The sequence below is a fragment of the Zalophus californianus genome, chromosome 9, assembly GCF_009762305.2.
Source record: "Zalophus californianus isolate mZalCal1 chromosome 9, mZalCal1.pri.v2, whole genome shotgun sequence".
NCBI lineage: Eukaryota > Metazoa > Chordata > Mammalia > Carnivora > Otariidae > Zalophus > Zalophus californianus.
Genome location: NC_045603.1, coordinates 113,340,675 through 113,353,407, shown reverse-complemented (window position 1 = coordinate 113,353,407; position 12,733 = coordinate 113,340,675).

Here is a 12,733-nt window from a genome sequence, read left to right as displayed (position 1 = left end):
CCGTGAGACATGGTTCAAGGACAAAATAAATGTGTTGTTTCCTGGGAGAAGACAGATGTGTAAGGATGGGGCATAATTCAGAGCTCTGTGCCCTGGAAGCACAGAGAAGAAATGCTGCCCTATCCTCCTAGCTGCTCAGGGCAAACTTCTGGAGGCAAGATTCCTCTGTTGCTGTTACAACTCACATCCAGTTGATCAGGAAATCAGTTTGGCTGAAATGGCTTAAAATATCTCCCGAATGCGGCTACCTCTCCGCAGTCGTCTTTTGCCTAGACTAGTGCAAGCCTCCTGACTGTCGCCCTGTGTCCACATCCCTCAGCCCATCCTCAGCACGACAACCTGGAGACCCTCAAGCTCAAGTTCAGTCACGTCAAGCCTCTACTGAAAGCACTGTACTGCCTAGACGCTGTGAATCTACCTGCCCTCTTTGTCCCCCTACCCTCCCAGGTCTGTGCTGATCCTTAATAAACCCAGCTCTACCCCTACCTACGGGCTTTTCCTTTAGCTGTTTTTTCTGCCTGGAATCCTCCCACCTTCCCTATGTATTCGACTAACTCCCTCATTTCCTGTAAATCTTTGCTCATGTGTCGCCTTCTCAACAAGGTCCATCCCGATCACCTGATTTCATTTGACAACCTGACCCCTGGCCCACGGGCCCTGCTCCCCGTTGGTAATCCCATTGCCCCCTAATTTGCTTTTCTTCTTCCTAGGGCATGGAAAATCTAACATGCTTTATATTTTGTGTATTCCTTGTCTCTCTCCTTCCCCACCACTGCTTGAGAACAGAGACTCCATAGGGAAAAAACTCAGGGATGCTTGTCTGTTTTGTTCATGGAGGCACCATGGGGACTGGCACGTGGAGGGGGCTAGATACACACTGTGACTTTTGTGACGACAAGGGCTGGATCCCACCCATTGAGGGGGACACATGCAGAGGGAACTGCACCTGCCAAGGTCTGAAAGCCCCCGCGGCTGTGAGTAGTTAGTGGGTACAAGTGAGTGGGGTGGGCAGGGCCAGGTTCCTGAAGGAGCTCAGGGCAAGATAGAGGATTTGGATTTCATCTTGGAGGCAGGAAGAGTCTTTGGAGGATGTTTTGCAGGTAAGTAACAGGGACAGAGTGGGAGGTTGGGGTGATTATTCTGGTGGCAGAAGGAACAGGACAAGGCAGGGAGGCCGGGGAGGAGGCTGATGCAGGAATTCAGACAAACAAAAATGAGGCTGTGCAAGGGGCCCATCTCCTTGGACACTGCTCTCAAAGACACAGACTGGCCGGGCTCCTATTGAGCTTTAACTCCTTCTGTGGCTTCCCTTGACCCCACAGGGTGAATTTCAATTTCCTTAACACAGCCTTCAAGATTTGGCCTCTCCCTAGAGCTCCCCTTCCTAGACTCCGGGATCCAGGAAACGAACAAATCAAATCAAACCAACCAACAAAAAACCCCTCAACTAATGTTTATTGAGAACTCATCAAGTCCAAGTGACGTGTTAACATGTTTATATTTATCTCACTTAAATCTGCAAAGCATGCCGCTGAGCCAAGGACTCTTAACTATCATTGTCCCCGCAGGAGATTTGTATGGCAGGCACAGTCTCCCTGTTGAGAGGTTAAGGAATGTGCCCAAGATCGCAAAGCTAGTCAGTGGCAGAACTCAAATTCAAAGTCAGGTTTGTTTGATGCCCAAAGCCTTGTAATTCTCAGAAAGCCCAGAATTACTTCACATCTCTGATTCTTGTAATTACCCTTTTATTCTTATCACACTCAATTGTGATAGATTTATTTACATACCTACCATTCCTTCTGGACTGTGGATTCCTTGAGACCAAGGATGTGTCTTCTTCATAGGGTGACCGCACATTCCAGTTTTCCCAGGACGGTCCAGGCTTACACCTGGACAGGTGCTAAGCGCCCTCTTCCTCTCTTAAAAGTGTCTGGGTTTGGATGATGAATTCTATGGCTGCCTACTTACTCATCTTTGCTCCCTTAGAGCATGCATTGTTCCTGGTATATAGGAGGTGCTTAAGATATGTCTTTGACTGAAGATGACGAGCTGTTTTATTCTGTGAAGATGGTGTAGGGACCATATCGTCATTTTAGTTATTGGTATATGAACAGGAAAAGATGAGGGTGTGCCGACTGCTTTATCTGACAGAAAGCACTCAAATCGGAATCTCACCAGTTAGCCCCATAACCATATGGCAGCCATGGAGGCAGGACGTTGGATCTCTCTTTAAGAAAGAGCCTGTATCCATTGCAAAGAGCTGTTGGAGCCTCCAGCATTTTCCACTTTCAAGCCACAACTGCTCATTCCCCGGGCAGCTGCCAGGCAGTGATGGAACATGGCAGGGACTCTGGGGGCCCAATAAGGGACCCCAGTGGTCATCTCTGGCCGGGACTCTATGAACTCTGCATTGTGGGTGCCCCAGTCACAGGTGTCAGATCTATATCCTGATCCGGGGGCTTCTGCTGCCGGAGTCTGATCACACCCCGTATCTTTCACAGTTGCTCCCCGAACAAGTCTCTTGTACTCCTCACTTCCTAGTGTCTGCTTCCTGAAGGACCCAACCTGATACAGCTGGTACTAGGCACGAACCAGAGGAGAGGGGTGGCGGATGGTGTTCAGGACTGGGTCACTCACTCAACTGGCAATGAGCACGGGTGATCTCTGGCACAAGGCGGGACTCAATCACTTAAACTTTCATGGTGGTCACTTGGGAGAATATTCCAGCAGAGGGGGCAGCCTTGGCTGGAGAAAGGATGCAGGCATTTGAGAAGTCAAAGATGTGCAAGGACCATGGAATCAGCTGGCTGTTGCTAAGTTGCACTGAGGCCCTACAGTGGGCTAACGAGAAGCTGCAGACAGTTAGGGAATAATTGAGAACCAAGGGTGAAGGCCAGAGGGCCTCTTGGAGAGGCCTGTTCCTGGAGTCAGGGTAGAAGAAGGAGAAGACCAAACTCAGGACTTAATGGACTTGCTTAGGTTCAAAGAGAATTGAACCATTACGCCAAGGTCAGGGCCCTGGCTGGGAACATGTGGGACCCTTACACCTGGTATGGGGAACTCTGGGTGCGTGCCTCCAAACATTTTCGCTCCCCAGACCCCTCTGAACCCTTGCGGCCTGCAGAGATGGTTCACTCTTTCCTTTTACAAGCTAGGACTCCCCCAGTGAGGGATGACACCACAGAGGCCTGTCCCCACAAGGCAAAAAGGGCCTCCTTAGTGTCCCTACCTCCTGGTAAGTTAGAGAGAGAATATGCCCCTTCCCCCTTGACTGCAAAAATTAGCCAACATCCTTTATCAGGAATTGGGATTGGATTTTGAGGATGCTTGATCAAGGGGGGCTGGAACATAAGACTGGATAGGAGATAGTTTATGGATTTTGGAGCCCTGTCTCAGGATTTGGGACTTAACACCCTGGCAAAGCCCCCATGGGGGATGGTGCAGACTTGCAATTTGTCTGGTTCCTAAAAGACAGGCCCATGGTGAGCAGAGTTAGAAAGTCTAAGATGTCATGGCCGAAGAGTGTAGAAAAGGGTTAAAAGCCTCAGGGAAGTAGATATGCTGGAGAGGAGAGATTATGTAAAGCAGAAGGTCCATCGGAGGATTATGATGGGTATGAAGGCCAGGCAGTTGGGAAATTTGGTGGTGGTTGCTTCCTGAAAGGAGAAGAGTCCATGGATAGCAGTGATGATGGGGCAAAACAGATGGGAATCTAGTGAGGATACTCCTTAATATATATAAATCAAAAGAAAGCAAGAATGGATATCTAGGAGGCTGAGGGTTGCTCTGTCGAACACTTGCAATTCCTTGTCTAGTTCTGGATCTCTGGGTAGATCTGGAACCCACTAATTGAAAAGGTAGCTGGGTTCCACAGAGGAAGGACCCAGCAACACTATAGAAGGTCTGTCACGGGATGCTCCCAGTGTCCTTCCTCCAAGACCATGTATTCAGATGGTTCTGCTTTGGAGAAACATTCCTAAATATTTTGAGGATTATTAGACACAGGTTCTGAGCAGGCACTGATGCTCTGGAGACATGCTGTGTCATCTTAACCCCATTGTTAGAAAGATGGCAGAGGCGACCCAGGTAATAAATGGAGTTCTGGCCAAAGTCCAGCTTACAGTGGCACGTGGACCTCCTGCCCTGTGATCATTTGTCCAGGCTCTGAATATATAATTGGTCTTGATACACTTGGCAGTTTGAATCATCCTGCCACTGGGTCTTTGGCTGAACTTTGGTCATAGAGGGAAAGGTCAAGTTGAAGCTGTTGAAAGTGTTTCTTTTGGCCAAAATAGGAAAAATAAAACAATATTGCATCCTGAGGTTCTATTAACCATGTCTTTTATTTCCTGTATTCTGATACTTTGACATCTGGGGGCCTGAAGGGACTGTCCCTCCCCTCCCAGGGCGGGCCAGTTTCTAGCAGCAGTAAACACCTTGTCTACGAGAGTGCTTTTCAAGTGCAAAGCAACCAATCCACAACCCACATCCCAACCATCTCCTTTATCAGGTTGTCCCATTCCAGGCCACCAACCACCTATCACAATGATCCCAGAGCCAGGGACTGCACCACCAGGGACAGCCCTTAGGTCCCAGAGCCCACTGAAATTATTCAAGCTAGCCAATCCTCAGCCTGCTTTCCCTGCCTCACCCATTCCTTCTCATGGGAACCGAAATAAAGGCTCTTGTCCCCAATTTTCTCTTCTCCCTCTGCCTCCTGACTGACCCCAGGGGCTTCTCTGTGTGGCCCCCTGTGATGGCTTATGCCCATTTCTCATATAGGAACTGAGTTAGAAACTATTTTTTCAATGGCAGTTGTCTTTTGATCTGTTGGCCTTTATGAACTTCATAGTTTCTATTTTAACACAGGAGTGGAAGGATAATGGAGATTAATGTCATCTGTCAGGATCTCAGTGACATTATGTGACATTATGTCACATCATGACATAGGAGTGGTAACTGTTATTATATCTTCACTCACTTGACCACCGCAGGAACTGGCTAGATCCTGAAAAATGATTGCAAACTGCCAAGTGTTCAACCAAGTAGTAGTGATCACAGCTGTGTGTCCGAGGGGATATTTCTGCTACCACAGAATAATGTGGCCTCAGGGATCTCGTGTGCAACCATTGATCTGGCAAATGCCTTCTTTTCTATCCCAATCAAGAAGGAGGATCAGAAACAGGTACTAATCATAGGGAACAGCTAAAAAGATAGTGACTGATTTGCCCTCAGGCTACATTAACCGTCCCGCACATCTTGTCATAATATAGTCTTGAGATCTGGGCCATGTAGTTATCCTTGAAAACGACATATTAACCCATGACATCAAAACTAGCAAGCTGGCAAGGCAGAATAAACAAGAGATGGCTGGAAACGTGCTCCAGAGGTTGAGAGAGAAACTTTTAAGATTTAAGGCCCTACCATGTCAGTAAAGTTTTTATTTTTAATTTGTTTTTATTTTTTATTTTTATTTTTTGTCAGTAAGGGTTTTAATGGTTCAGTGGTCAGACACATATTCTCTCTCGCTCTCTCTCTGTGTATATATATGTATATATATGCACACACATATATGTATCTCAAACTACATATATGTTCTCTCTCTCTCTCTCTCTCTTCCTATTGGTTCTGTTTCTCTGGAGAACTCTAACACAGGGCCTTTACAACCAACTGAAGCAAAAGGAAGAAATCCAAGCTTGGTTTCTAGTTGGGTTGGCTACTTTGTGCGGAAGAAGTGTTCTGAGGTGAAACTCATGAGCAAAGGCCTAGAAAGTCAAAGACTAGAAACCAGAGGCAAAGAAGTCTTGGAGGTAGGGGCGCCTGGGTGGCTCAGTCGGTTAAGCGACTGCCTTCGGCTCAGGTCATGATCCTGGAGTCTCGGGATCGAGTCCCGCATGGGGCTCCCTGCTCAGCGGGGAGTCTGCTTCTCCCTCTGACCCTCTTCCCTCTCGTGCTCTCTCTCTCTCTCATTCTCTCTCTCTCTCAAATAAATAAATAAAATCTTTAAAAAAAAAAAGAAGTCTTGGAGGTAAAGGCATGTAGGTGAACATGGGGAAGTGGCATGAAGTCTGAAGAGTTTGTATCACACGTTAACGGCTGCCAGAAACATGGTGACATGGAAGGGACACTGAACCAAGTAGACAAAATGGCAGGGCTAGTTGACATTAGCCTCCTTTTGTAATCAGCCACCCTAGAAGTGCCATAATGGTCATGTGGATGAAGTGGCCGTGGTGGCAGAGATGGAAGATGCACTTAGGCCCACCCTCGTGGATTCCCACTTCCCAAGACTGATCTAACTATTGCTGCCTCTTCCAGCAACAGAGATGGATGCTGAGCCCCTAGCATGGCACAATTCCTTGAGAAGACCAACCAGCCACTTGGCAACAAACCTTAGCCTCCTTCTTTCCTGGAAAGGCTAATGATCTGTTATCACAAGAATAGACCTGTATTTCAGGTATATGAAGTTGCTTTTTTGTTCAAAAGTTTTGGCTAGCACCACTCTCTGGGGGCTTATGAGATGGTTGATCTGCAAGCCTAAAATCCCACACAACATAACATCCATCAGGGAACACCTTCACAGCAAAGGAGGCACAGAAATGGGTCCGTAGCGAGGGATCCACTGGTCTTATGATATGCCACACTGTCCAGAAGCTGCTGACTGGGACTCCAGCTTGGAGGCCTTGCTCTGGTAGCGTGGCATGCATTCCTTGCCGACAATGCTGAGACCTACTGATTTGGAGACCTCTTTCTGTCATTGTGTCCCCCGTAGGAAGAATACCTGGGATCCAGAACCAAGGGGTGGTGGCAAGAGTGACCCTACTTGTTATTGTTCACAATGACCCAGTGGGATACTTTGCGTTTCTTATCCCCAGAACCCCTCAGGGTTAGAGGTTCCTTGCTAGGGGACACAGCAATGTTCTTATTGAACTACAAGCCATGGTTTCTGTCTGGGCAAGAAAAGGAGTCACCATGCTGGCAGGGATAATTGAGCGTGGCCAGAAGAAAGAGGTAGGGCTGCTGATACCCAGCAGAGGCAGAGAGGAATATGTGTAGGACTCAGGTGAATGACTCAGGTGCCTCTTTGTATTTCTTAGCCCATGAGCAGACAAGTGCAGTCATCTTAGCCTGAGAATCCTCTGGCTACCCAGGGTCCCTCAGAAATGAGAATTTGGATCATACCACCAGCGAAGCCACCAAGATCAGTGGAGGTCATAGGTCAGGGTGAGGGGGAATTCAAATGGATAATGAAGGGGAGAGAAGAGGGGTGCTGGGGGCAGTCGTGGGACCGACTGCAGTTTGCACCACTAACTCCCTCTCTTAGGTTTCCCTCAAAAATAGAGCCCCAAGGGATTTTTGGAGGAGCTGCTCCAAAAACTTGTATGGAGAAATAAATCCATGAGGCAGAGGGATGGACTGTGGCAGGCATTGGGGTGTGTTGTTCAGATCTTCATTCAAGAAAGAACACCCTGGGGGCGCCTGGGTGGCTCAGTTGGTTAAGCGACTGCCTTAGGCCCAGGTCATGGTCCCGGGGTCCCGGGACGGATTCTGCACTGGGCTCCCCGCTCAGTGGGCAGTCTGCTTCTCCCTCTGACCCTCTCCCCTCTCATGCTCTCTCTCATACTTTTTCTCTCAAATGAATACATAAATAAAATCTTAAAAAAGAAAAAAAGAAAACCCCAGGCAGCAGGGGTGCAGTCAGTGAGAACCCTCAGCTGCAGCATCTTTAGGATCTGCCTCCGCTTCGGAGCCAACACCACACATTTCCTGGCCACTGACTGTGTGCAATGGTCATGGCTGTCCAATGTGGGGCCCCTCCAAGAGGTGATCTTTTTTTTTTTTTTTTTTGTAAGAGAGAGAGAGAGAGAGAGCGAGCATGAAGGGAGTGGAAAGGGAGGGCAGAGGGAGAGGAGGGAGAGAATCTCAAGCAGGCTCCATGCCCAGCACAGAGCTGGACGTGGGGCTCGATCTTACAACCCCGAGGTCATGATCCGAGAGGAAATCAAGAGTGGGGTACTTAACCGACTAAGCCACCCAGGCGCCCGTCCAATAGGTAATCTTTGCTCCAGAGCTCCCTATCAGGTGGGCCAGATCTTCATCAGACCCACCATGATTCGAGGCTCTCCCGGCTCCGTCTGGTTTCCTCCCCCCTCCCCTTATACAGGTGTCAGATCTGAACCATGGTCTGAACCACTGGCCATCTTCATTCTCTGCTCTGTGTTTTTCACAAACATCACTCCCCCCATCCTCTGAACTTCTTGCCCTTCTAATTCTACCTCACTGTCTGCTTTCCCTGAGGCCCACGAGACAATGCTCCGCTGGTCATTGACCAACAATGGTCAGCTGGTTATAGTCAGTTTAGCCAGGGTAAGAGCAGGAAGATGCAGTTAGTGGCTAGCAGAGGCATGCTAACACATGGAAATATTTATGCCCATTTAAAAAGTTGATTCACAAAGTAGTACCAGATTTTCTTATTACAGTTTTTTTTTCCTTCTTTAAATTCAGGGGTTTTACTGTTAAAATATTCTGGACGTTGAATAGGAAAACTAAATTGAAGGTAAATCTAAGTTAACTACAGATGCAAAATTTTTGTTTTAAATGTAAGCATCTACCCCACTTCTTTTACCCAGAGTTGGGTTAGTGTTCTGTGAGTTGCACACAGACTTTTCTCGCTTACTATGGAATTTGCTTTTTATATTTCTGACGCAGCTAAATTCAGGGGCAACAAACCCAAACTGGTCTCACATTTCGATTCAACGCCTCTGTGGCTGAGCCACTTCCTCTGGAAGGCTTGCCAGTCACCCCAAATTAAAATTGGTAGTGGACAAACTCCTTGCCTTCCATTTCAACCTCTTCTCTTTCTGATTTCCTGGTACCATTGTGGTGCTATGATCTTCAACACTCAGTAGGGTTCAGACACTAGCATTAAAAGTGGCTGCCATTCTGCTCTGGGATCCTTGACAAGAGTCAGTCTCTTGGGTTCCTTACAATGTGTGTGACAAGAGGGGAGGTGGGCAGCTCTGTTTTGTATTTCTTCATTTCATCCTGGATGAAATCAGTTTTCCAAAATAACTTTTATGCAAAAACATTATCGTTTACTTCAGATCATTTCATTGTCTTCCCCTGATCCAATTTCTTTTCCCTTTATAGCTTCAAGCCATGGTGTCTTAATCCATTTGGGCTGGGTAGCCTGTAAACAATAGAAATTGATCACTCACCATTCTGAAGGCTGGAAGTCCAAGATCAGGGCACCAGCATAGTCGGGTGAGGGTTCCCTTCTGGGCCACAGGCCTCTTATTGTGTCCTTACGTGGCAGACGGGCAAGGGAGCTCCCTGTCTTTTATAAGAGCATTAATCTCATTCACAAGACCTCCACTCTCATGACCTAATTACCTCCCAAAGGTCCCACCTCCTGGTACCATCACAGTAGACATAAGTTTTCAACATATGAATTTGGGGGGCAGGGCACAAACATTCAGATGATAGCACATGGACTTTGAAATGTATTGCATCTTTACATATCAATCTCCTCCCTGTTTCTGTATTAATGTTTTTTTTCAGATCTTACATTCCAGCCAAGCCAACATCCTCAACATCCCCTGCTTTTTCTTCCGATGCTGAATATTCCCAGACTATTTTCCAGCGCTCCTTGGTTTATCAATATCTCTTCCAGTGTTTGGATTCCTTCTTAGGACCCATTTTCTCCCAAAGGTCTATTCTAACTGCCTCTGAATTATTTCTTCTTCTTTAGTCATTATCTTAATGCTTCCTTATTCTTCAGCTTGTTTGTACAAGTGTAATGACATATGTACTTGGCCAGAGCATAATGCCCGTACTTGAGACAAGCAACCGGCAAAATCACCCATTTCTTGTTCTGTGTAACTACAGCCAAACTACCCTGGCTTCATTATCATCACAGGTATGTGTGTGTGAATAAATGAGAAATTGCTTGAAAAGCACCATCTTTTGGAGCACCTGGGGGGTTCAGTCCGTTAAGCATCTGATTCCTGATTTTGGCTCAGGTTGTGATCTCAGGGTCATAAGATTAGCCCTGCATTGGGCTCTGCGCTCAGTAGGGAGTCTGCTTGAGATTCTCTCTCCCTTTCCCTCTGCCCTTCCCCCCCTTCTCTAAATAAATAAATAAAATTGTAAAAAAAAAAAGAAGAAAGAAAGAAAAGCATGATCTTTTATTTGTAGATTGAGGGAATAATTTGTCTTGTTTATGGGGATTATTGAGCTGTTTGTTGTCAGAACCGAGGGTTCTATTTAAGTTAACAAATAACTATACTATAAGTATCCAGAGCACGGATACTTCTGTTCTGAGGTGTTAGCTGCTGCGTCCTCTGTAGTTAGAACACACCTATGAACACATGCACATGGAAGCTTCCGAAACTTTCATCTGTACTGATGTGTTTCTATGTACTGGATTTACTCGTATTCCGCTAAGCCAGACCTCTGGCATCCTTTGTTGCTTTTTTGTTCCTAGTTCTTGCTCATAAACTGAATATTTGTGTCTGCCCAATGTTCATGTTGACTTCTAATCCCCAGTGTGATGGTAGTGTGGGGCGGGGCCTTGAGGGGGTGATTAGGGCATGAGGGCGGAACCTTCACGAAGGGAATTAGCGGCCTTGGGAAGAGACCCTAAAGAACATTTTCATCCCTTCTGCCACGTGGTGGCGCAGCAAGAGGAGGGTGGTCTGTGAACCAGGAAGTGAGTCCTCCCCAGACACCAAATCCTCCAGCACCTTGATCTTGGACTTCTCAGGCTCCCGAACTCTAAGAAATAAATTTAGGTCTTGTATAAGCCCCCCGTTTATGGTATTTTTGTTATAACAGCTTGAATGGACTAAGACACTGTCATAATTCAGTAGATGTTTCTTTCTAAATTTTACTTCTTGGCTTCCGTTCCATGTAACACTCTGTCATTGTGCACACCAGAATTGTCTGAAAGTCAGCTTCGAGTTAAACAGTAATGAGAAAAATCTAGATCCCAGTGTTTACTCACAGCCTTAGCATCTGCATCTCGGGAACAGAAGGCAGACGTTTTAAGTGTTCTGTCAACTGCAATCAGATGAAATGCTCGGTTATTCATAAGACAGTTAGGTGATGATGGTGCTAAAGCTGGCTTCTGTGTCAATGTAATGCCCGTTTCCTTTCCTGGTTTGTTCTTCTTTCAGTAAAGAAGTCACAATCAGAGTGCCTTTTAGCCTAAGTGCTAAACTGTTCTCTTGCCTTTTTGTCTATTGTAATAATTGTTGCTTTGGGCAAGGATTAAATTGGATTTGTGTGTTGTGACCTACTTCAGAGCAAGGGAGGAAATGTTTCTGTCTTCCTGAGAGTCACCACTCTGTGAAACACTTAAAACTCTAGTAGACAAAATGCTGGAGAACATTCCATAGAGGACTCTTTTAATTGGTGATCTGCCTCCTTCCCATTTAAAATTACAAAGTGGATATGGGTTTTGCAGCGTTTAGGCTCCAGACCTCTTTTCAATCTCAATCCCCAAATCCTAATGAGACTAAATAGTGTTTTGATTTTACAAGTATATAAAAGTTTTTCCAAAACTTTTAGTTTTCACAGACCAGTACATTTTCAAAAAAATGTTTTGAACATATGCTTAAGGTTTCCTTTCCTTTTCTTTTTTTTACAGCCAGGTAAGCACAGATATTTATTGTAGCAGATATTATTCCTTCCTTCCTTGCTGACAAAACTCTAATTTTGTTTGTGGGTCTACCCCTCTCCCATGTGAGTTAAAATTAAATGTGAGTTAAAGTTAGATCTTGATTAGTCTAAGGCTCTAAATCAACATCCTTGACAGTGATTGGTTTAAGGATAGGCAGGCAATCCCATTCTGGACAACGATGTGTGAGGGGGAAATCCACTAGGGGATACGCTGGTCATTTTCCATTTGCTTCTCTCCTTCTAGAATAATTTTCTGTCTTTGTCTACCTTTCTGAGTGCTCCAGGAGGCTGGCCTCTAAAGATTTCACGAAGGCTCCCTTGTCTGCTCTTTTGCACTGGGTTTGGCTAATGGAGGCACTGCCAGGAGCTAAGAGTTTTTATGACTCTCTACTCCTCTCTTCCTGGCTGCAGTCTTGCCGGCAGCTTCATCCCTCTGAGGCATAGGCTCTGTTGGGCCACCTCCCTGCCTCCGAGACAGCTCTCTTTACAGGGGTAGGAACTTCAGTTCTTCTTGTCCCTTCAGGACCTGAAGTAGTTAATAGCTCCCTGATATTACTAATCCTTGGCATTTCACCATCTCTTGTTGGTCTGTCCCCTGAACTCTGCCCACGGTCTACACATTGTCTCTCGATCAAATGCACTTCAGTTAAATTCTGTGAATGCAGCAGTTCTTCCCTGTCTACACCTTGACTGATAGAGGGGCCTTTTGGTAGTGGTTGTTAAAAAGAGACACAGAGGAAGACCCAGTTTTTGTTTGTTTGTTTGTTTGTTTGTTTGTTTTAAAGATTTTATTTATTTACTTGAGAAAGAGAGAGTGTGAGAGATGGGGCAGAGGGAGGGAGAAGCAGACTCCCTGCTGAGCAGGGAGCCCCACATGAGGCTTGATCCTGGCACTCCAGGATCATGACCTGAGCTGAAGACAGACGCTCAACCAACTGAACCACCCAGGCACCCCAGACCCAGTTCTTTTTGTACTGGAAGTTGTTGTGTCTGCAGGTGACCTCGGGAGTTTGTGGCCGCCATCTTGAAAAATGAGGGAGCTAGGTTGAGGGAA